Source organism: Parasteatoda tepidariorum, chromosome 12 (genome assembly GCF_982258835.1).
Source record: "Parasteatoda tepidariorum strain Cologne lab strain chromosome 12, Ptep-v5.0, whole genome shotgun sequence".
NCBI classification, from domain to species: Eukaryota; Metazoa; Arthropoda; class Arachnida; order Araneae; family Theridiidae; genus Parasteatoda; species Parasteatoda tepidariorum.
Genome location: NC_141766.1, coordinates 1 through 20,620, shown reverse-complemented (window position 1 = coordinate 20,620; position 20,620 = coordinate 1). Strand labels below are relative to the sequence as shown.

At 42.0% G+C, this 20,620-nt stretch overlaps 3 long non-coding RNA genes across 60 annotated transcripts; all 3 read left to right on the top strand.

Annotated features, from left to right (window-relative positions):
• The first annotated feature begins 2,199 nt into the window (after positions 1–2,199).
• Positions 2,200–14,154, top strand: LOC147800866 (uncharacterized). 50 transcript variants are annotated; one of them, XR_015430937.1, is made up of 14 exons: positions 3,071–3,357; positions 4,135–4,376; positions 5,154–5,395; positions 6,173–6,414; positions 7,192–7,433; positions 8,211–8,452; positions 9,230–9,471; positions 10,249–10,490; positions 11,268–11,509; positions 11,631–11,751; positions 11,814–12,044; positions 12,408–12,528; positions 12,650–13,491; positions 14,025–14,154. It is a non-coding gene; the product is annotated as an uncharacterized LOC147800866 (long non-coding RNA). The 50 variants fall into 50 exon arrangements; XR_015430938.1 differs by lacking the exons at positions 11,631–11,751; positions 11,814–12,044 and adding exons at positions 10,612–10,732; positions 10,795–11,025 and having other exon boundaries at positions 11,389–11,509; positions 12,287–12,528; XR_015430940.1 differs by lacking the exons at positions 11,631–11,751; positions 11,814–12,044 and adding exons at positions 9,593–9,713; positions 9,776–10,006 and having other exon boundaries at positions 10,370–10,490; positions 12,287–12,528.
• Positions 14,155–14,289: 135 nt separating this feature from the next.
• LOC147800865 (uncharacterized) lies at positions 14,290–16,635 on the top strand. Of its 5 annotated transcripts, none has more exons than XR_015430918.1 (4): positions 14,290–14,561; positions 15,335–15,576; positions 15,697–15,817; positions 16,593–16,635. It is a non-coding gene; the product is annotated as an uncharacterized LOC147800865 (long non-coding RNA). The 5 variants fall into 5 exon arrangements; XR_015430917.1 differs by lacking the exon at positions 16,593–16,635 and adding an exon at positions 15,880–16,003; XR_015430919.1 differs by lacking the exons at positions 15,697–15,817; positions 16,593–16,635 and adding an exon at positions 16,352–16,521.
• Positions 16,636–16,982: 347 nt separating this feature from the next.
• Positions 16,983–20,071, top strand: LOC147800864 (uncharacterized). 5 transcript variants are annotated; one of them, XR_015430975.1, is made up of 5 exons: positions 16,983–17,554; positions 18,089–18,572; positions 19,106–19,161; positions 19,764–19,884; positions 19,947–20,071. It is a non-coding gene; the product is annotated as an uncharacterized LOC147800864 (long non-coding RNA). The 5 variants fall into 5 exon arrangements; XR_015430974.1 differs by having other exon boundaries at positions 17,324–17,554; positions 19,764–20,033; XR_015430973.1 differs by lacking the exons at positions 19,764–19,884; positions 19,947–20,071 and having other exon boundaries at positions 17,324–17,554; positions 19,106–19,217.
• Positions 20,072–20,620: the final 549 nt, after the last annotated feature.

Here is a 20,620-nt window from a genome sequence, read left to right as displayed (position 1 = left end):
ATGTCCTGAGTTCTTTCCAAAGACATCAACATCTAATTCATCTGGTGTAAATACTCCTTCAACATCGTGTGCCCCAAGTGAAACAGAAACTTTAGTGGCCGAGGTAACATTGTCTTCTTATCTGGTCAAAAGGAATGTGCTTGATGCTGAAATTCTCTGGTGTCTGAAGCGCATCACTAGTAATTATTCATATAACTCCATTGAAGGGATTAGTAAATTGTTCTCCAAAATGTTTGCTGATAGCTGTATAGCGAGACAGTTTTCTTGTAGTGCCACAAAGTGAGCCTATTTGGACTCCTTTGGATTGGCACTATACTTCAAAGGGATTCTTATAAATGAGCTGAAGAATGTTGATTGCTACACTGTACTCTTTGATGAGACGTTAAATCAGTCTCTACAATCTAAGCAGATGGACATTATGGTAAGGAATTGATAATAAAGTTTGCACTAAGTATCTTACCTCCCTATTTATGGGTCATGGAACTGCAGAAAATATTTTGTCCTCTTTTTACAAATGCATGGATGATGGTTAAAAGCTCTCTAAAATACTTCAATTATCCATGGATGGAACCTATGTCAATTTGAAATTCTATGAGAAGCTTCAGTGTGAATTAAAAGAGAAATATTCCCACCAGCTCATATTCATTGGTAGTTGTGGATTACACATAACGAATAATGTTAAACATGGTGAAAATGGGATATGTTCCTTCTAATTTTTATTTTCAGAAAGAATTGTTGCTGCATAACATTTAGAGAAGGTTGTGTAAATTATGGATGAATAAATTTTATAATTTCAGAAACGATGTTTAATAGAGGAGAGGAGGGGGTTATGGAATAGTCATGGAATATGGAATACCTAAGATTTAGCTCTGTCTTTCATGCAGCCTTCACGTGAAAATACACAGGATTAAAGGATTTCACCATTAACACCTCATTACCATTAGTTATAGATTGTGCTGAAAATGATTTTGTGAATTAATATGTAAAACCAGTAGGGTTGTTTTTAAAAAAATATAAATGGTAGTCCATAATACATGTACTCTCTTCTCTCTATATAGGGAAAGCATTTAGGTATTACATTTGAAATTAATTATTGCCACAACAAGCATTGTTGCTTCTAGTAAAATGGAAGAGAATAATTTTTAAAATTGGTCTTAGATTAAGGTCCTTGAAAATTTTGTTGAGGTCCTTGAAAAGTCCTGGATATTCCTTGAATTTCAATCTCATCATAGAGTGGGAACTTTGTTTTTAAATGTCTAGATATACATAAAAAAGGAAAAAAAATATTTTCACCCTGTTTCCTCCGATTACTTGTAATCAGTGCTCTACTCACATTTAGTTGGTTATACAAATGATTATAAATATGTAACTACAAAATTGCATTTGAAAAAGGTAATGTAAAGAAAAACGAAGATTGTCAGTCACCATGTCATCTACAAAATTGTTTCGTTTTCAGTAAATGCCGCATGGGACTTTACCAAGTCTCTCAACCAGGTGTTGGACCTCCTCATCTTTTGAGGAATATAATATGTCGTATAATATAATCTTCAAATAATTTAGGTCGTCTGTATGTCTTGTTGTCAAACAAAATTTGTTATATGACAGGTTTTTCCGTGATGTTTATTTTCACAGCATTTATGAGTATAATTTCATGTACAATTTGCATTACTTTAATTCAGTCTTTGTGTCGGTTGGTTGCATAACTTTCAAAGTAAATTTGTTGATTTAGGTGTCGAATATGGTCTCCAATGTTTGCGTAAATATATGAAGGTAAGTATATATTTTTCTGAAACGGGCACTATAAAACAGAGTATCTAAAATTTGTCATTTGGGATAAAATTTATGTGATACTTAGTTGGCCCATTTCCCCGTCTTTTCGCGATAACAGGATCAAACCGATAAACAAAGGGCACACGGTTAAAACCAAACCCATACACAGTTAACAGTAAATTCAGGTATACGCAAACGCGCTCATGAACGGTCGCTTAAGCAGAGGGTGCTGCGTCCAGGCGGCCGCTTAGAGCGGCCGCCTGGACAGCAGAGATGGGGCGCAGCTCCCTGTCACGCGCGTTAGCGACTCCCGCAATTGCGACATCTCAAGCAAATATTGTACACCCACAATTGATATAAGGGCAAACTGACAAACAAGCAGCATGTCTAAAATCAACCATGGATCTATATCACGCACCATCAAGTTTCAATGAAAAATCAGAGGAACTGGGCTCAAGATATGAGCTAAAATCGCTAACTCGGCGGATTTAATATCTTTTTGGAAGATATTGGTTCTAGTACCCAATTGGAGCCTAATTCCGAAGATTCAAGTAGAATTTTGAGGATCGGAGGAACAGGGACCAAGTTATTGAGAAAAACAGATTTTCTGCGTTGATTTTAGCGGTGTTTGGAGGTACTAGGGTCAAATTTGAGTGAAAAATCAGTCTTCCCACGACTTCTAGACACGATTTGATGTATTGGAATCAAGTTTTAATGAAAAATCAGCGATTCCCAGCTATAAATAGATAATTGGAGGTACTGGGATCAAGTTTCAGTGTGTTACTCCGTGGATTTAAGCGGTGATTAGAGGTACTGGGGTCAAGTTTTGAAGCAAAACAAAGTTACTCCGAGGACTTAAGCAGTGAATTGAGGTACTGGGGTCAAGTTTTGAAGCAAAAAAAAGTTACTCCGAGGACTTAAGCAGTGATTTAGAGGAGATAGGTTCCAGGACTCGATTGGATTGTTACTTAGATGATTTGAGGTACTGGGGTCAAGTTTCGAGCAATGGAAAGTTACTCCGAGGACTTAAGCAGGGATTTAGGGGAGATGGGTCCTAGTACTCAATTGGATTGTTACTTAGATGATTTAAGCGGCGATTTGAGGTACTGGGGTCAAGTTTTAAGCAAAACAATGTTACTTCGAGGACTTAAGCAGTGATTTAGAGGGGATGGGTTCCAGGACTCAATTGGATTGTTACTTAGATGATTTAAGCGGCGATTTGAGGTACTGGGGTCAAGTTTTAAGCAAAACAATGTTACTTCGAGGACTTAAGCAGTGATTTAGAGGAGATAGGTTCTAGTACTCGATTGGATTGTTATTTCGATGATTTAAGCGGCGATTTGAGGTACTGGGGTCAAGTTTTGAGCAATGGAAAGTTACTCCGAGGACTTAAGCTGTGATTTAGAGGAGATGGGTTCCGGTACTCAAGTGGAGTGTTACTTAGACGATTTAAGCGATGATTTGAGGTACTGGGGTCAAGTTTTGAGCAATGGAAAGTTACTCCGAGGATTTAAGCAGGGATTTAGGGGAGGTGGGTTCCAGGACTCAAGTGGAGTGTTACTTAGATGATTTAAGCGATGATTTGAGGTACTGGGGTCAAGTTTCGAGCAATGGAAAGTTACTCCGAGGATTTAAGCAGGGATTTAGGGGAGATGGGTCCTAGTACTCAAGTGGAGTGTTACTTAGATGATTTAAGCGGTGATTTGAGGTACTGGGGTCAAGTTTCGAGCAATGGAAAGTTACTCCGAGGATTTAAGCAGGGATTTAGGGGAGGTGGGTTCCAGGACTCAAGTGGAGTGTTACTTAGATGATTTAAGCGATGATTTGAGGTACTGGGGTCAAGTTTTGAAGCAAAACAAAGTTACTCCGAGGACTTAAGCAGTGAATTGAGGTACTGGGGTCAAGTTTTGAAGCAAAAAAAAGTTACTCCGAGGACTTAAGCAGTGATTTAGAGGAGATAGGTTCCAGGACTCGATTGGATTGTTACTTAGATGATTTGAGGTACTGGGGTCAAGTTTCGAGCAATGGAAAGTTACTCCGAGGACTTAAGCAGGGATTTAGGGGAGATGGGTCCTAGTACTCAATTGGATTGTTACTTAGATGATTTAAGCGGCGATTTGAGGTACTGGGGTCAAGTTTTAAGCAAAACAATGTTACTTCGAGGACTTAAGCAGTGATTTAGAGGGGATGGGTTCCAGGACTCAATTGGATTGTTACTTAGATGATTTAAGCGGCGATTTGAGGTACTGGGGTCAAGTTTTAAGCAAAACAATGTTACTTCGAGGACTTAAGCAGTGATTTAGAGGAGATAGGTTCTAGTACTCGATTGGATTGTTATTTCGATGATTTAAGCGGCGATTTGAGGTACTGGGGTCAAGTTTTGAGCAATGGAAAGTTACTCCGAGGACTTAAGCTGTGATTTAGAGGAGATGGGTTCCGGTACTCAAGTGGAGTGTTACTTAGACGATTTAAGCGATGATTTGAGGTACTGGGGTCAAGTTTTGAGCAATGGAAAGTTACTCCGAGGATTTAAGCAGGGATTTAGGGGAGGTGGGTTCCAGGACTCAAGTGGAGTGTTACTTAGATGATTTAAGCGATGATTTGAGGTACTGGGGTCAAGTTTCGAGCAATGGAAAGTTACTCCGAGGATTTAAGCAGGGATTTAGGGGAGATGGGTCCTAGTACTCAAGTGGAGTGTTACTTAGATGATTTAAGCGGTGATTTGAGGTACTGGGGTCAAGTTTCGAGCAATGGAAAGTTACTCCGAGGATTTAAGCAGGGATTTAGGGGAGGTGGGTTCCAGGACTCAAGTGGAGTGTTACTTAGATGATTTAAGCGATGATTTGAGGTACTGGGGTCAAGTTTTGAAGCAAAACAAAGTTACTCCGAGGACTTAAGCAGTGAATTGAGGTACTGGGGTCAAGTTTTGAAGCAAAAAAAAGTTACTCCGAGGACTTAAGCAGTGATTTAGAGGAGATAGGTTCCAGGACTCGATTGGATTGTTACTTAGATGATTTGAGGTACTGGGGTCAAGTTTCGAGCAATGGAAAGTTACTCCGAGGACTTAAGCAGGGATTTAGGGGAGATGGGTCCTAGTACTCAATTGGATTGTTACTTAGATGATTTAAGCGGCGATTTGAGGTACTGGGGTCAAGTTTTAAGCAAAACAATGTTACTTCGAGGACTTAAGCAGTGATTTAGAGGGGATGGGTTCCAGGACTCAATTGGATTGTTACTTAGATGATTTAAGCGGCGATTTGAGGTACTGGGGTCAAGTTTTAAGCAAAACAATGTTACTTCGAGGACTTAAGCAGTGATTTAGAGGAGATAGGTTCTAGTACTCGATTGGATTGTTATTTCGATGATTTAAGCGGCGATTTGAGGTACTGGGGTCAAGTTTTGAGCAATGGAAAGTTACTCCGAGGACTTAAGCTGTGATTTAGAGGAGATGGGTTCCGGTACTCAAGTGGAGTGTTACTTAGACGATTTAAGCGATGATTTGAGGTACTGGGGTCAAGTTTTGAGCAATGGAAAGTTACTCCGAGGATTTAAGCAGGGATTTAGGGGAGGTGGGTTCCAGGACTCAAGTGGAGTGTTACTTAGATGATTTAAGCGATGATTTGAGGTACTGGGGTCAAGTTTCGAGCAATGGAAAGTTACTCCGAGGATTTAAGCAGGGATTTAGGGGAGATGGGTCCTAGTACTCAAGTGGAGTGTTACTTAGATGATTTAAGCGGTGATTTGAGGTACTGGGGTCAAGTTTCGAGCAATGGAAAGTTACTCCGAGGATTTAAGCAGGGATTTAGGGGAGGTGGGTTCCAGGACTCAAGTGGAGTGTTACTTAGATGATTTAAGCGATGATTTGAGGTACTGGGGTCAAGTTTTGAAGCAAAACAAAGTTACTCCGAGGACTTAAGCAGTGAATTGAGGTACTGGGGTCAAGTTTTGAAGCAAAAAAAAGTTACTCCGAGGACTTAAGCAGTGATTTAGAGGAGATAGGTTCCAGGACTCGATTGGATTGTTACTTAGATGATTTGAGGTACTGGGGTCAAGTTTCGAGCAATGGAAAGTTACTCCGAGGACTTAAGCAGGGATTTAGGGGAGATGGGTCCTAGTACTCAATTGGATTGTTACTTAGATGATTTAAGCGGCGATTTGAGGTACTGGGGTCAAGTTTTAAGCAAAACAATGTTACTTCGAGGACTTAAGCAGTGATTTAGAGGGGATGGGTTCCAGGACTCAATTGGATTGTTACTTAGATGATTTAAGCGGCGATTTGAGGTACTGGGGTCAAGTTTTAAGCAAAACAATGTTACTTCGAGGACTTAAGCAGTGATTTAGAGGAGATAGGTTCTAGTACTCGATTGGATTGTTATTTCGATGATTTAAGCGGCGATTTGAGGTACTGGGGTCAAGTTTTGAGCAATGGAAAGTTACTCCGAGGACTTAAGCTGTGATTTAGAGGAGATGGGTTCCGGTACTCAAGTGGAGTGTTACTTAGACGATTTAAGCGATGATTTGAGGTACTGGGGTCAAGTTTTGAGCAATGGAAAGTTACTCCGAGGATTTAAGCAGGGATTTAGGGGAGGTGGGTTCCAGGACTCAAGTGGAGTGTTACTTAGATGATTTAAGCGATGATTTGAGGTACTGGGGTCAAGTTTCGAGCAATGGAAAGTTACTCCGAGGATTTAAGCAGGGATTTAGGGGAGATGGGTCCTAGTACTCAAGTGGAGTGTTACTTAGATGATTTAAGCGGTGATTTGAGGTACTGGGGTCAAGTTTCGAGCAATGGAAAGTTACTCCGAGGATTTAAGCAGGGATTTAGGGGAGGTGGGTTCCAGGACTCAAGTGGAGTGTTACTTAGATGATTTAAGCGATGATTTGAGGTACTGGGGTCAAGTTTTGAAGCAAAACAAAGTTACTCCGAGGACTTAAGCAGTGAATTGAGGTACTGGGGTCAAGTTTTGAAGCAAAAAAAAGTTACTCCGAGGACTTAAGCAGTGATTTAGAGGAGATAGGTTCCAGGACTCGATTGGATTGTTACTTAGATGATTTGAGGTACTGGGGTCAAGTTTCGAGCAATGGAAAGTTACTCCGAGGACTTAAGCAGGGATTTAGGGGAGATGGGTCCTAGTACTCAATTGGATTGTTACTTAGATGATTTAAGCGGCGATTTGAGGTACTGGGGTCAAGTTTTAAGCAAAACAATGTTACTTCGAGGACTTAAGCAGTGATTTAGAGGGGATGGGTTCCAGGACTCAATTGGATTGTTACTTAGATGATTTAAGCGGCGATTTGAGGTACTGGGGTCAAGTTTTAAGCAAAACAATGTTACTTCGAGGACTTAAGCAGTGATTTAGAGGAGATAGGTTCTAGTACTCGATTGGATTGTTATTTCGATGATTTAAGCGGCGATTTGAGGTACTGGGGTCAAGTTTTGAGCAATGGAAAGTTACTCCGAGGACTTAAGCTGTGATTTAGAGGAGATGGGTTCCGGTACTCAAGTGGAGTGTTACTTAGACGATTTAAGCGATGATTTGAGGTACTGGGGTCAAGTTTTGAGCAATGGAAAGTTACTCCGAGGATTTAAGCAGGGATTTAGGGGAGGTGGGTTCCAGGACTCAAGTGGAGTGTTACTTAGATGATTTAAGCGATGATTTGAGGTACTGGGGTCAAGTTTCGAGCAATGGAAAGTTACTCCGAGGATTTAAGCAGGGATTTAGGGGAGATGGGTCCTAGTACTCAAGTGGAGTGTTACTTAGATGATTTAAGCGGTGATTTGAGGTACTGGGGTCAAGTTTCGAGCAATGGAAAGTTACTCCGAGGATTTAAGCAGGGATTTAGGGGAGGTGGGTTCCAGGACTCAAGTGGAGTGTTACTTAGATGATTTAAGCGATGATTTGAGGTACTGGGGTCAAGTTTTGAAGCAAAACAAAGTTACTCCGAGGACTTAAGCAGTGAATTGAGGTACTGGGGTCAAGTTTTGAAGCAAAAAAAAGTTACTCCGAGGACTTAAGCAGTGATTTAGAGGAGATAGGTTCCAGGACTCGATTGGATTGTTACTTAGATGATTTGAGGTACTGGGGTCAAGTTTCGAGCAATGGAAAGTTACTCCGAGGACTTAAGCAGGGATTTAGGGGAGATGGGTCCTAGTACTCAATTGGATTGTTACTTAGATGATTTAAGCGGCGATTTGAGGTACTGGGGTCAAGTTTTAAGCAAAACAATGTTACTTCGAGGACTTAAGCAGTGATTTAGAGGGGATGGGTTCCAGGACTCAATTGGATTGTTACTTAGATGATTTAAGCGGCGATTTGAGGTACTGGGGTCAAGTTTTAAGCAAAACAATGTTACTTCGAGGACTTAAGCAGTGATTTAGAGGAGATAGGTTCTAGTACTCGATTGGATTGTTATTTCGATGATTTAAGCGGCGATTTGAGGTACTGGGGTCAAGTTTTGAGCAATGGAAAGTTACTCCGAGGACTTAAGCTGTGATTTAGAGGAGATGGGTTCCGGTACTCAAGTGGAGTGTTACTTAGACGATTTAAGCGATGATTTGAGGTACTGGGGTCAAGTTTTGAGCAATGGAAAGTTACTCCGAGGATTTAAGCAGGGATTTAGGGGAGGTGGGTTCCAGGACTCAAGTGGAGTGTTACTTAGATGATTTAAGCGATGATTTGAGGTACTGGGGTCAAGTTTCGAGCAATGGAAAGTTACTCCGAGGATTTAAGCAGGGATTTAGGGGAGATGGGTCCTAGTACTCAAGTGGAGTGTTACTTAGATGATTTAAGCGGTGATTTGAGGTACTGGGGTCAAGTTTCGAGCAATGGAAAGTTACTCCGAGGATTTAAGCAGGGATTTAGGGGAGGTGGGTTCCAGGACTCAAGTGGAGTGTTACTTAGATGATTTAAGCGATGATTTGAGGTACTGGGGTCAAGTTTTGAAGCAAAACAAAGTTACTCCGAGGACTTAAGCAGTGAATTGAGGTACTGGGGTCAAGTTTTGAAGCAAAAAAAAGTTACTCCGAGGACTTAAGCAGTGATTTAGAGGAGATAGGTTCCAGGACTCGATTGGATTGTTACTTAGATGATTTGAGGTACTGGGGTCAAGTTTCGAGCAATGGAAAGTTACTCCGAGGACTTAAGCAGGGATTTAGGGGAGATGGGTCCTAGTACTCAATTGGATTGTTACTTAGATGATTTAAGCGGCGATTTGAGGTACTGGGGTCAAGTTTTAAGCAAAACAATGTTACTTCGAGGACTTAAGCAGTGATTTAGAGGGGATGGGTTCCAGGACTCAATTGGATTGTTACTTAGATGATTTAAGCGGCGATTTGAGGTACTGGGGTCAAGTTTTAAGCAAAACAATGTTACTTCGAGGACTTAAGCAGTGATTTAGAGGAGATAGGTTCTAGTACTCGATTGGATTGTTATTTCGATGATTTAAGCGGCGATTTGAGGTACTGGGGTCAAGTTTTGAGCAATGGAAAGTTACTCCGAGGACTTAAGCTGTGATTTAGAGGAGATGGGTTCCGGTACTCAAGTGGAGTGTTACTTAGACGATTTAAGCGATGATTTGAGGTACTGGGGTCAAGTTTTGAGCAATGGAAAGTTACTCCGAGGATTTAAGCAGGGATTTAGGGGAGGTGGGTTCCAGGACTCAAGTGGAGTGTTACTTAGATGATTTAAGCGATGATTTGAGGTACTGGGGTCAAGTTTCGAGCAATGGAAAGTTACTCCGAGGATTTAAGCAGGGATTTAGGGGAGATGGGTCCTAGTACTCAAGTGGAGTGTTACTTAGATGATTTAAGCGGTGATTTGAGGTACTGGGGTCAAGTTTCGAGCAATGGAAAGTTACTCCGAGGATTTAAGCAGGGATTTAGGGGAGGTGGGTTCCAGGACTCAAGTGGAGTGTTACTTAGATGATTTAAGCGATGATTTGAGGTACTGGGGTCAAGTTTTGAAGCAAAACAAAGTTACTCCGAGGACTTAAGCAGTGAATTGAGGTACTGGGGTCAAGTTTTGAAGCAAAAAAAAGTTACTCCGAGGACTTAAGCAGTGATTTAGAGGAGATAGGTTCCAGGACTCGATTGGATTGTTACTTAGATGATTTGAGGTACTGGGGTCAAGTTTCGAGCAATGGAAAGTTACTCCGAGGACTTAAGCAGGGATTTAGGGGAGATGGGTCCTAGTACTCAATTGGATTGTTACTTAGATGATTTAAGCGGCGATTTGAGGTACTGGGGTCAAGTTTTAAGCAAAACAATGTTACTTCGAGGACTTAAGCAGTGATTTAGAGGGGATGGGTTCCAGGACTCAATTGGATTGTTACTTAGATGATTTAAGCGGCGATTTGAGGTACTGGGGTCAAGTTTTAAGCAAAACAATGTTACTTCGAGGACTTAAGCAGTGATTTAGAGGAGATAGGTTCTAGTACTCGATTGGATTGTTATTTCGATGATTTAAGCGGCGATTTGAGGTACTGGGGTCAAGTTTTGAGCAATGGAAAGTTACTCCGAGGACTTAAGCTGTGATTTAGAGGAGATGGGTTCCGGTACTCAAGTGGAGTGTTACTTAGACGATTTAAGCGATGATTTGAGGTACTGGGGTCAAGTTTTGAGCAATGGAAAGTTACTCCGAGGATTTAAGCAGGGATTTAGGGGAGGTGGGTTCCAGGACTCAAGTGGAGTGTTACTTAGATGATTTAAGCGATGATTTGAGGTACTGGGGTCAAGTTTCGAGCAATGGAAAGTTACTCCGAGGATTTAAGCAGGGATTTAGGGGAGATGGGTCCTAGTACTCAAGTGGAGTGTTACTTAGATGATTTAAGCGGTGATTTGAGGTACTGGGGTCAAGTTTCGAGCAATGGAAAGTTACTCCGAGGATTTAAGCAGGGATTTAGGGGAGGTGGGTTCCAGGACTCAAGTGGAGTGTTACTTAGATGATTTAAGCGATGATTTGAGGTACTGGGGTCAAGTTTTGAAGCAAAACAAAGTTACTCCGAGGACTTAAGCAGTGAATTGAGGTACTGGGGTCAAGTTTTGAAGCAAAAAAAAGTTACTCCGAGGACTTAAGCAGTGATTTAGAGGAGATAGGTTCCAGGACTCGATTGGATTGTTACTTAGATGATTTGAGGTACTGGGGTCAAGTTTCGAGCAATGGAAAGTTACTCCGAGGACTTAAGCAGGGATTTAGGGGAGATGGGTCCTAGTACTCAATTGGATTGTTACTTAGATGATTTAAGCGGCGATTTGAGGTACTGGGGTCAAGTTTTAAGCAAAACAATGTTACTTCGAGGACTTAAGCAGTGATTTAGAGGGGATGGGTTCCAGGACTCAATTGGATTGTTACTTAGATGATTTAAGCGGCGATTTGAGGTACTGGGGTCAAGTTTTAAGCAAAACAATGTTACTTCGAGGACTTAAGCAGTGATTTAGAGGAGATAGGTTCTAGTACTCGATTGGATTGTTATTTCGATGATTTAAGCGGCGATTTGAGGTACTGGGGTCAAGTTTTGAGCAATGGAAAGTTACTCCGAGGACTTAAGCTGTGATTTAGAGGAGATGGGTTCCGGTACTCAAGTGGAGTGTTACTTAGACGATTTAAGCGATGATTTGAGGTACTGGGGTCAAGTTTTGAGCAATGGAAAGTTACTCCGAGGATTTAAGCAGGGATTTAGGGGAGGTGGGTTCCAGGACTCAAGTGGAGTGTTACTTAGATGATTTAAGCGATGATTTGAGGTACTGGGGTCAAGTTTCGAGCAATGGAAAGTTACTCCGAGGATTTAAGCAGGGATTTAGGGGAGATGGGTCCTAGTACTCAAGTGGAGTGTTACTTAGATGATTTAAGCGGTGATTTGAGGTACTGGGGTCAAGTTTCGAGCAATGGAAAGTTACTCCGAGGATTTAAGCAGGGATTTAGGGGAGGTGGGTTCCAGGACTCAAGTGGAGTGTTACTTAGATGATTTAAGCGATGATTTGAGGTACTGGGGTCAAGTTTTGAAGCAAAACAAAGTTACTCCGAGGACTTAAGCAGTGAATTGAGGTACTGGGGTCAAGTTTTGAAGCAAAAAAAAGTTACTCCGAGGACTTAAGCAGTGATTTAGAGGAGATAGGTTCCAGGACTCGATTGGATTGTTACTTAGATGATTTGAGGTACTGGGGTCAAGTTTCGAGCAATGGAAAGTTACTCCGAGGACTTAAGCAGGGATTTAGGGGAGATGGGTCCTAGTACTCAATTGGATTGTTACTTAGATGATTTAAGCGGCGATTTGAGGTACTGGGGTCAAGTTTTAAGCAAAACAATGTTACTTCGAGGACTTAAGCAGTGATTTAGAGGGGATGGGTTCCAGGACTCAATTGGATTGTTACTTAGATGATTTAAGCGGCGATTTGAGGTACTGGGGTCAAGTTTTAAGCAAAACAATGTTACTTCGAGGACTTAAGCAGTGATTTAGAGGAGATAGGTTCTAGTACTCGATTGGATTGTTATTTCGATGATTTAAGCGGCGATTTGAGGTACTGGGGTCAAGTTTTGAGCAATGGAAAGTTACTCCGAGGACTTAAGCTGTGATTTAGAGGAGATGGGTTCCGGTACTCAAGTGGAGTGTTACTTAGACGATTTAAGCGATGATTTGAGGTACTGGGGTCAAGTTTTGAGCAATGGAAAGTTACTCCGAGGATTTAAGCAGGGATTTAGGGGAGGTGGGTTCCAGGACTCAAGTGGAGTGTTACTTAGATGATTTAAGCGATGATTTGAGGTACTGGGGTCAAGTTTCGAGCAATGGAAAGTTACTCCGAGGATTTAAGCAGGGATTTAGGGGAGATGGGTCCTAGTACTCAAGTGGAGTGTTACTTAGATGATTTAAGCGGTGATTTGAGGTACTGGGGTCAAGTTTCGAGCAATGGAAAGTTACTCCGAGGATTTAAGCAGGGATTTAGGGGAGGTGGGTTCCAGGACTCAAGTGGAGTGTTACTTAGATGATTTAAGCGATGATTTGAGGTACTGGGGTCAAGTTTTGAAGCAAAACAAAGTTACTCCGAGGACTTAAGCAGTGAATTGAGGTACTGGGGTCAAGTTTTGAAGCAAAAAAAAGTTACTCCGAGGACTTAAGCAGTGATTTAGAGGAGATAGGTTCCAGGACTCGATTGGATTGTTACTTAGATGATTTGAGGTACTGGGGTCAAGTTTCGAGCAATGGAAAGTTACTCCGAGGACTTAAGCAGGGATTTAGGGGAGATGGGTCCTAGTACTCAATTGGATTGTTACTTAGATGATTTAAGCGGCGATTTGAGGTACTGGGGTCAAGTTTTAAGCAAAACAATGTTACTTCGAGGACTTAAGCAGTGATTTAGAGGGGATGGGTTCCAGGACTCAATTGGATTGTTACTTAGATGATTTAAGCGGCGATTTGAGGTACTGGGGTCAAGTTTTAAGCAAAACAATGTTACTTCGAGGACTTAAGCAGTGATTTAGAGGAGATAGGTTCTAGTACTCGATTGGATTGTTATTTCGATGATTTAAGCGGCGATTTGAGGTACTGGGGTCAAGTTTTGAGCAATGGAAAGTTACTCCGAGGACTTAAGCTGTGATTTAGAGGAGATGGGTTCCGGTACTCAAGTGGAGTGTTACTTAGACGATTTAAGCGATGATTTGAGGTACTGGGGTCAAGTTTTGAGCAATGGAAAGTTACTCCGAGGATTTAAGCAGGGATTTAGGGGAGGTGGGTTCCAGGACTCAGTGGAGTGTTACTTAGATGATTTAAGCGATGATTTGAGGTACTGGGGTCAAGTTTCGAGCAATGGAAAGTTACTCCGAGGATTTAAGCAGGGATTTAGGGGAGATGGGTCCTAGTACTCAAGTGGAGTGTTACTTAGATGATTTAAGCGGTGATTTGAGGTACTGGGGTCAAGTTTCGAGCAATGGAAAGTTACTCCGAGGATTTAAGCAGGGATTTAGGGGAGGTGGGTTCCAGGACTCAAGTGGAGTGTTACTTAGATGATTTAAGCGATGATTTGAGGTACTGGGGTCAAGTTTTGAAGCAAAACAAAGTTACTCCGAGACTTAAGCAGTGAATTGAGGTACTGGGGTCAAGTTTTGAAGCAAAAAAAAGTTACTCCGAGGACTTAAGCAGTGATTTAGAGGAGATAGGTTCCAGGACTCGATTGGATTGTTACTTAGATGATTTGAGGTACTGGGGTCAAGTTTCGAGCAATGGAAAGTTACTCCGAGGACTTAAGCAGGGATTTAGGGGAGATGGGTCCTAGTACTCAATTGGATTGTTACTTAGATGATTTAAGCGGCGATTTGAGGTACTGGGGTCAAGTTTTAAGCAAAACAATGTTACTTCGAGGACTTAAGCAGTGATTTAGAGGGGATGGGTTCCAGGACTCAATTGGATTGTTACTTAGATGATTAAGCGGCGATTTGAGGTACTGGGGTCAAGTTTTAAGCAAAACAATGTTACTTCGAGGACTTAAGCAGTGATTTAGAGGAGATAGTTCTAGTACTCGATTGGATTGTTATTTCGATGATTTAAGCGGCGATTTGAGGTACTGGGGTCAAGTTTTGAGCAATGGAAAGTTACTCCGAGGACTTAAGCTGTGATTTAGAGGAGATGGGTTCCGGTACTCAAGTGGAGTGTTACTTAGACGATTTAAGCGATGATTTGAGGTACTGGGGTCAAGTTTTGAGCAATGGAAGTTACTCCGAGGATTTAAGCAGGGATTTAGGGGAGGTGGGTTCCAGGACTCAAGTGGAGTGTTACTTAGATGATTTAAGCGATGATTTGAGGTACTGGGGTCAAGTTTCGAGCAATGGAAAGTTACTCCGAGGATTTAAGCAGGATTTAGGGAGATGGGTCCTAGTACTCAAGTGGAGTGTTACTTAGATGATTTAAGCGGTGATTTGAGGTACTGGGTCAAGTTTCGAGCAATGGAAAGTTACTCCGAGGATTTAAGCAGGGATTTAGGGGAGGTGGGTTCCAGGACTCAAGTGGAGTGTTACTTAGATGATTTAAGCGATGATTTGAGGTACTGGGGTCAAGTTTTGAAGCAAAACAAAGTTACTCCGAGACTTAAGCAGTGAATTGAGGTACTGGGGTCAAGTTTTGAAGCAAAAAAAAGTTACTCCGAGGACTTAAGCAGTGATTTAGAGGAGATAGGTTCCAGGACTCGATTGGATTGTTACTTAGATGATTTGAGGTACTGGGGTCAAGTTTCGAGCAATGGAAAGTTACTCCGAGGACTTAAGCAGGGATTTAGGGGAGATGGGTCCTAGTACTCAATTGGATTGTTACTTAGATGATTTAAGCGGCGATTTGAGGTACTGGGGTCAAGTTTTAAGCAAAACAATGTTACTTCGAGGACTTAAGCAGTGATTTAGAGGGGATGGGTTCCAGGACTCAATTGGATTGTTACTTAGATGATTTAAGCGGCGATTTGAGGTACTGGGGTCAAGTTTTAAGCAAAACAATGTTACTTCGAGGACTTAAGCAGTGATTTAGAGGAGATAGGTTCTAGTACTCGATTGGATTGTTATTTCGATGATTTAAGCGGCGATTTGAGGTACTGGGGTCAAGTTTTGAGCAATGGAAAGTTACTCCGAGGACTTAAGCTGTGATTTAGAGGAGATGGGTTCCGGTACTCAAGTGGAGTGTTACTTAGACGATTTAAGCGATGATTTGAGGTACTGGGGTCAAGTTTTGAGCAATGGAAAGTTACTCCGAGGATTTAAGCAGGGATTTAGGGGAGGTGGGTTCCAGGACTCAAGTGGAGTGTTACTTAGATGATTTAAGCGATGATTTGAGGTACTGGGGTCAAGTTTCGAGCAATGGAAAGTTACTCGAGGATTTAAGCAGGGATTTAGGGGAGATGGGTCCTAGTACTCAAGTGGAGTGTTACTTAGATGATTTAAGCGGTGATTTGAGGTACTGGGGTCAAGTTTCGAGCAATGGAAAGTTACTCCGAGGATTTAAGCAGGGATTTAGGGGAGGTGGGTTCCAGGACTCAAGTGGAGTGTTACTTAGATGATTTAAGCGATGATTTGAGGTACTGGGGTCAAGTTTTGAAGCAAAACAAAGTTACTCCGAGGACTTAAGCAGTGAATTGAGGTACTGGGGTCAAGTTTTGAAGCAAAAAAAAGTTACTCCGAGGACTTAAGCAGTGATTTAGAGGAGATAGGTTCCAGGACTCGATTGGATTGTTACTTAGATGATTTGAGGTACTGGGGTCAAGTTTCGAGCAATGGAAAGTTACTCCGAGGACTTAAGCAGGGATTTAGGGGAGATGGGTCCTAGTACTCAATTGGATTGTTACTTAGATGATTAAGCGGCGATTTGAGGTACTGGGGGTCAAGTTTTAAGCAAAACAATGTTACTTCGAGGACTTAAGCAGTGATTTAGAGGGGATGGGTTCCAGGACTCAATTGGATTGTTACTTAGATGATTTAAGCGGCGATTTGAGGTACTGGGTCAAGTTTTAAGCAAAACAATGTTACTTCGAGGACTTAAGCAGTGATTTAGAGGAGATAGGTTCTAGTACTCGATTGGATTGTTATTTCGATGATTTAAGCGGCGATTTGAGGTACTGGGGTCAAGTTTTGAGCAATGGAAAGTTACTCCGAGGACTTAAGCTGTGATTTAGAGGAGATGGGTTCCGGTACTCAAGTGGAGTGTTACTTAGACGATTTAAGCGATGATTTGAGGTACTGGGGTCAAGTTTTGAGCAATGGAAAGTTACTCCGAGGATTTAAGCAGGATTTAGGGGAGGTGGGTTCCAGGACTCAAGTGGAGTGTTACTTAGATGATTTAAGCGATGATTTGAGGTACTGGGGTCAAGTTTCGAGCAATGGAAAGTTACTCCGAGGATTTAAGCAGGGATTTAGGGGAGATGGGTCCCTAGTACTCAAGTGGAGTGTTACTTAGATGATTTAAGCGGTGATTTGAGGTACTGGGTCAAGTTTCGAGCAATGGAAAGTTACTCCGAGGATTTAAGCAGGGATTTAGGGGAGGTGGGTTCCAGGACTCAAGTGGAGTGTTACTTAGATGATTTAAGCGATGATTTGAGGTACTGGGGTCAAGTTTTGAAGCAAAACAAAGTTACTCCGAGGACTTAAGCAGTGAATTGAGGTACTGGGGTCAAGTTTTGAAGCAAAAAAAGTTACTCCGAGGACTTAAGCAGTGATTTAGAGGAGATAGGTTCCAGGACTCGATTGGATTGTTACTTAGATGATTTGAGGTACTGGGGTCAAGTTTCGAGCAATGGAAAGTTACTCCGAGGACTTAAGCAGGGATTTAGGGGAGATGGGTCCTAGTACTCAATTGGATTGTTACTTAGATGATTTAAGCGGCGATTTGAGGTACTGGGGTCAAGTTTTAAGCAAAACAATGTTACTTCGAGGACTTAAGCAGTGATTTAGAGGGGATGGGTTCCAGGACTCAATTGGATTGTTACTTAGATGATTTAAGCGGCGATTTGAGGTACTGGGGTCAAGTTTTAAGCAAAACAATGTTACTTCGAGGACTTAAGCAGTGATTTAGAGGAGATAGGTTCTAGTACTCGATTGGATTGTTATTTCGATGATTTAAGCGGCGATTTGAGGTACTGGGGTCAAGTTTTGAGCAATGGAAAGTTACTCCGAGGACTTAAGCTGTGATTTAGAGGAGATGGGTTCCGGTACTCAAGTGGAGTGTTACTTAGACGATTTAAGCGATGATTTGAGGTACTGGGGTCAAGTTTTGAGCAATGGAAAGTTACTCCGAGGATTTAAGCAGGGATTTAGGGGAGGTGGGTTCCAGGACTCAAGTGGAGTGTTACTTAGATGATTTAAGCGATGATTTGAGGTACTGGGGTCAAGTTTCGAGCAATGGAAAGTTACTCCGAGGATTTAAGCAGGGATTTAGGGGAGATGGGTCCTAGTACTCAAGTGGAGTGTTACTTAGATGATTTAAGCGGTGATTTGAGGTACTGGGGTCAAGTTTCGAGCAATGGAAAGTTACTCCGAGGATTTAAGCAGGATTTAGGGGAGGTGGGTTCCAGGACTCAAGTGGAGTGTTACTTAGATGATTTAAGCGATGATTTGAGGTACTGGGGTCAAGTTTTGAAGCAAAACAAAGTTACTCCGAGGACTTAAGCAGTGAATTGAGGTACTGGGGTCAAGTTTTGAAGCAAAAAAAAGTTACTCCGAGGACTTAAGCAGTGATTTAGAGGAGATAGGTTCCAGGACTCGATTGGATGTTACTTAGATGATTTGAGGTACTGGGGGTCAAGTTTCGAGCAATGGAAAGTTACTCCGAGGACTTAAGCAGGGATTTAGGGGAGATGGGTCCTAGTACTCAATTGGATTGTTACTTAGATGATTTAAGCGGCGATTTGAGGTACTGGGGTCAAGTTTTAAGCAAAACAATGTTACTTCGAGGACTTAAGCAGTGATTTAGAGGGGATGGGTTCCAGGACTCAATTGGATTGTTACTTAGATGATTTAAGCGGCGATTTGAGGTACTGGGGTCAAGTTTTAAGCAAAACAATGTTACTTCGAGGACTTAAGCAGTGATTTAGAGGAGATAGGTTCTAGTACTCGATTGGATTGTTATTTCGATGATTTAAGCGGCGATTTGAGGTACTGGGGTCAAGTTTTGAGCAATGGAAAGTTACTCCGAGGACTTAAGCTGTGATTTAGAGGAGATGGGTTCCGGTACTCAAGTGGAGTGTTACTTAGACGATTTAAGCGATGATTTGAGGTACTGGGGTCAAGTTTTGAGCAATGGAAAGTTACTCCGAGGATTTAAGCAGGGATTTAGGGGAGGTGGGTTCCAGGACTCAAGTGGAGTGTTACTTAGATGATTTAAGCGATGATTTGAGGTACTGGGTCAAGTTTCGAGCAATGGAAAGTTACTCCGAGGATTTAAGCAGGGATTTAGGGGAGATGGGTCCTAGTACTCAAGTGGAGTGTTACTTAGATGATTTAAGCGGTGATTTGAGGTACTGGGGTCAAGTTTCGAGCAATGGAAAGTTACTCCGAGGATTTAAGCAGGGATTTAGGGAGGTGGGTTCCAGGACTCAAGTGGAGTGTTACTTAGATGATTTAAGCGATGATTTGAGGTACTGGGGTCAAGTTTTGAAGCAAAACAAAGTTACTCCGAGGACTTAAGCAGTGAATTGAGGTACTGGGGTCAAGTTTTGAAGCAAAAAAAAGTTACTCCGAGGACTTAAGCAGTGATTTAGAGGAGATAGGTTCCAGGACTCGATTGGATTGTTACTTAGATGATTTGAGGTACTGGGGTCAAGTTTCGAGCAATGGAAAGTTACTCCGAGGACTTAAGCAGGGATTTAGGGGAGATGGGTCCTAGTACTCAATTGGATTGTTACTTAGATGATTTAAGCGGCGATTTGAGGTACTGGGGTCAAGTTTTAAGCAAAACAATGTTACTTCGAGGACTTAAGCAGTGATTTAGAGGGGATGGGTTCAGGACTCAATTGGATTGTTACTTAGATGATTTAAGCGGCGATTTGAGGTACTGGGGTCAAGTTTTAAGCAAAACAATGTTACTTCGAGGACTTAAGCAGTGATTTAGAGGAGATAGGTTCTAGTACTCGATTGGATTGTTATTTCGATGATTTAAGCGGCGATTTGAGGTACTGGGGTCAAGTTTTGAGCAATGAAAGTTACTCCGAGGACTTAAGCTGTGATTTAGAGGAGATGGGTTCCGGTACTCAAGTGGAGTGTTACTTAGACGATTTAAGCGATGATTTGAGGTACTGGGGTCAAGTTTTGAGCAATGGAAAGTTACTCCGAGGATTTAAGCAGGGATTTAGGGGAGGTGGGTTCCAGGACTCAAGTGGAGTGTTACTTAGATGATTTAAGCGATGATTTGAGGTACTGGGGTCAAGTTTCGAGCAATGGAAAGTTACTCCGAGGATTTAAGCAGGGATTTAGGGAGATGGGTCCTAGTACTCAAGTGGAGTGTTACTTAGATGATTTAAGCGGTGATTTGAGGTACTGGGGTCAAGTTTCGAGCAATGGAAAGTTACTCCGAGGATTTAAGCAGGGATTTAGGGGAGGTGGGTTCCAGGACTCAAGTGGAGTGTTACTTAGATGATTTAAGCGATGATTTGAGGTACTGGGGTCAAGTTTTGAAGCAAAACAAAGTTACTCCGAGGACTTAAGCAGTGAATTGAGGTACTGGGGTCAAGTTTTGAAGCAAAAAAAAGTTACTCCGAGGACTTAAGCAGTGATTTAGAGGAGATAGGTTCCAGGACTCGATTGGATTGTTACTTAGATGATTTGAGGTACTGGGGTCAAGTTTCGAGCAATGGAAAGTTACTCCGAGGACTTAAGCAGGGATTTTAGGGGAGATGGGTCCTAGTACTCAATTGGATTGTTTACTTAGATGATTTAAGCGGCGATTTGAGGTACTGGGGTCAAGTTTTAAGCAAAACAATGTTACTTCGAGGACTTAAGCAGTGATTTAGAGGGGATGGGTTCCAGGACTCAATTGGATTGTTACTTAGATGATTTAAGCGGCGATTTGAGGTACTGGGGTCAAGTTTTAAGCAAAACAATGTTACTTCGAGGACTTAAGCAGTGATTTAGAGGAGATAGGTTCTAGTACTCGATTGGATTGTTATTCGATGATTTAAGCGGCGATTTGAGGTACTGGGGTCAAGTTTTGAGCAATGGAAAGTTACTCCGAGGACTTAAGCTGTGATTTAGAGGAGATGGGTTCCGGTACTCAAGTGGAGTGTTACTTAGACGATTTAAGCGATGATTTGAGGTACTGGGGTCAAGTTTTGAGCAATGGAAAGTTACTCCGAGGATTTAAGCAGGGATTTAGGGGAGGTGGGTTCCAGACT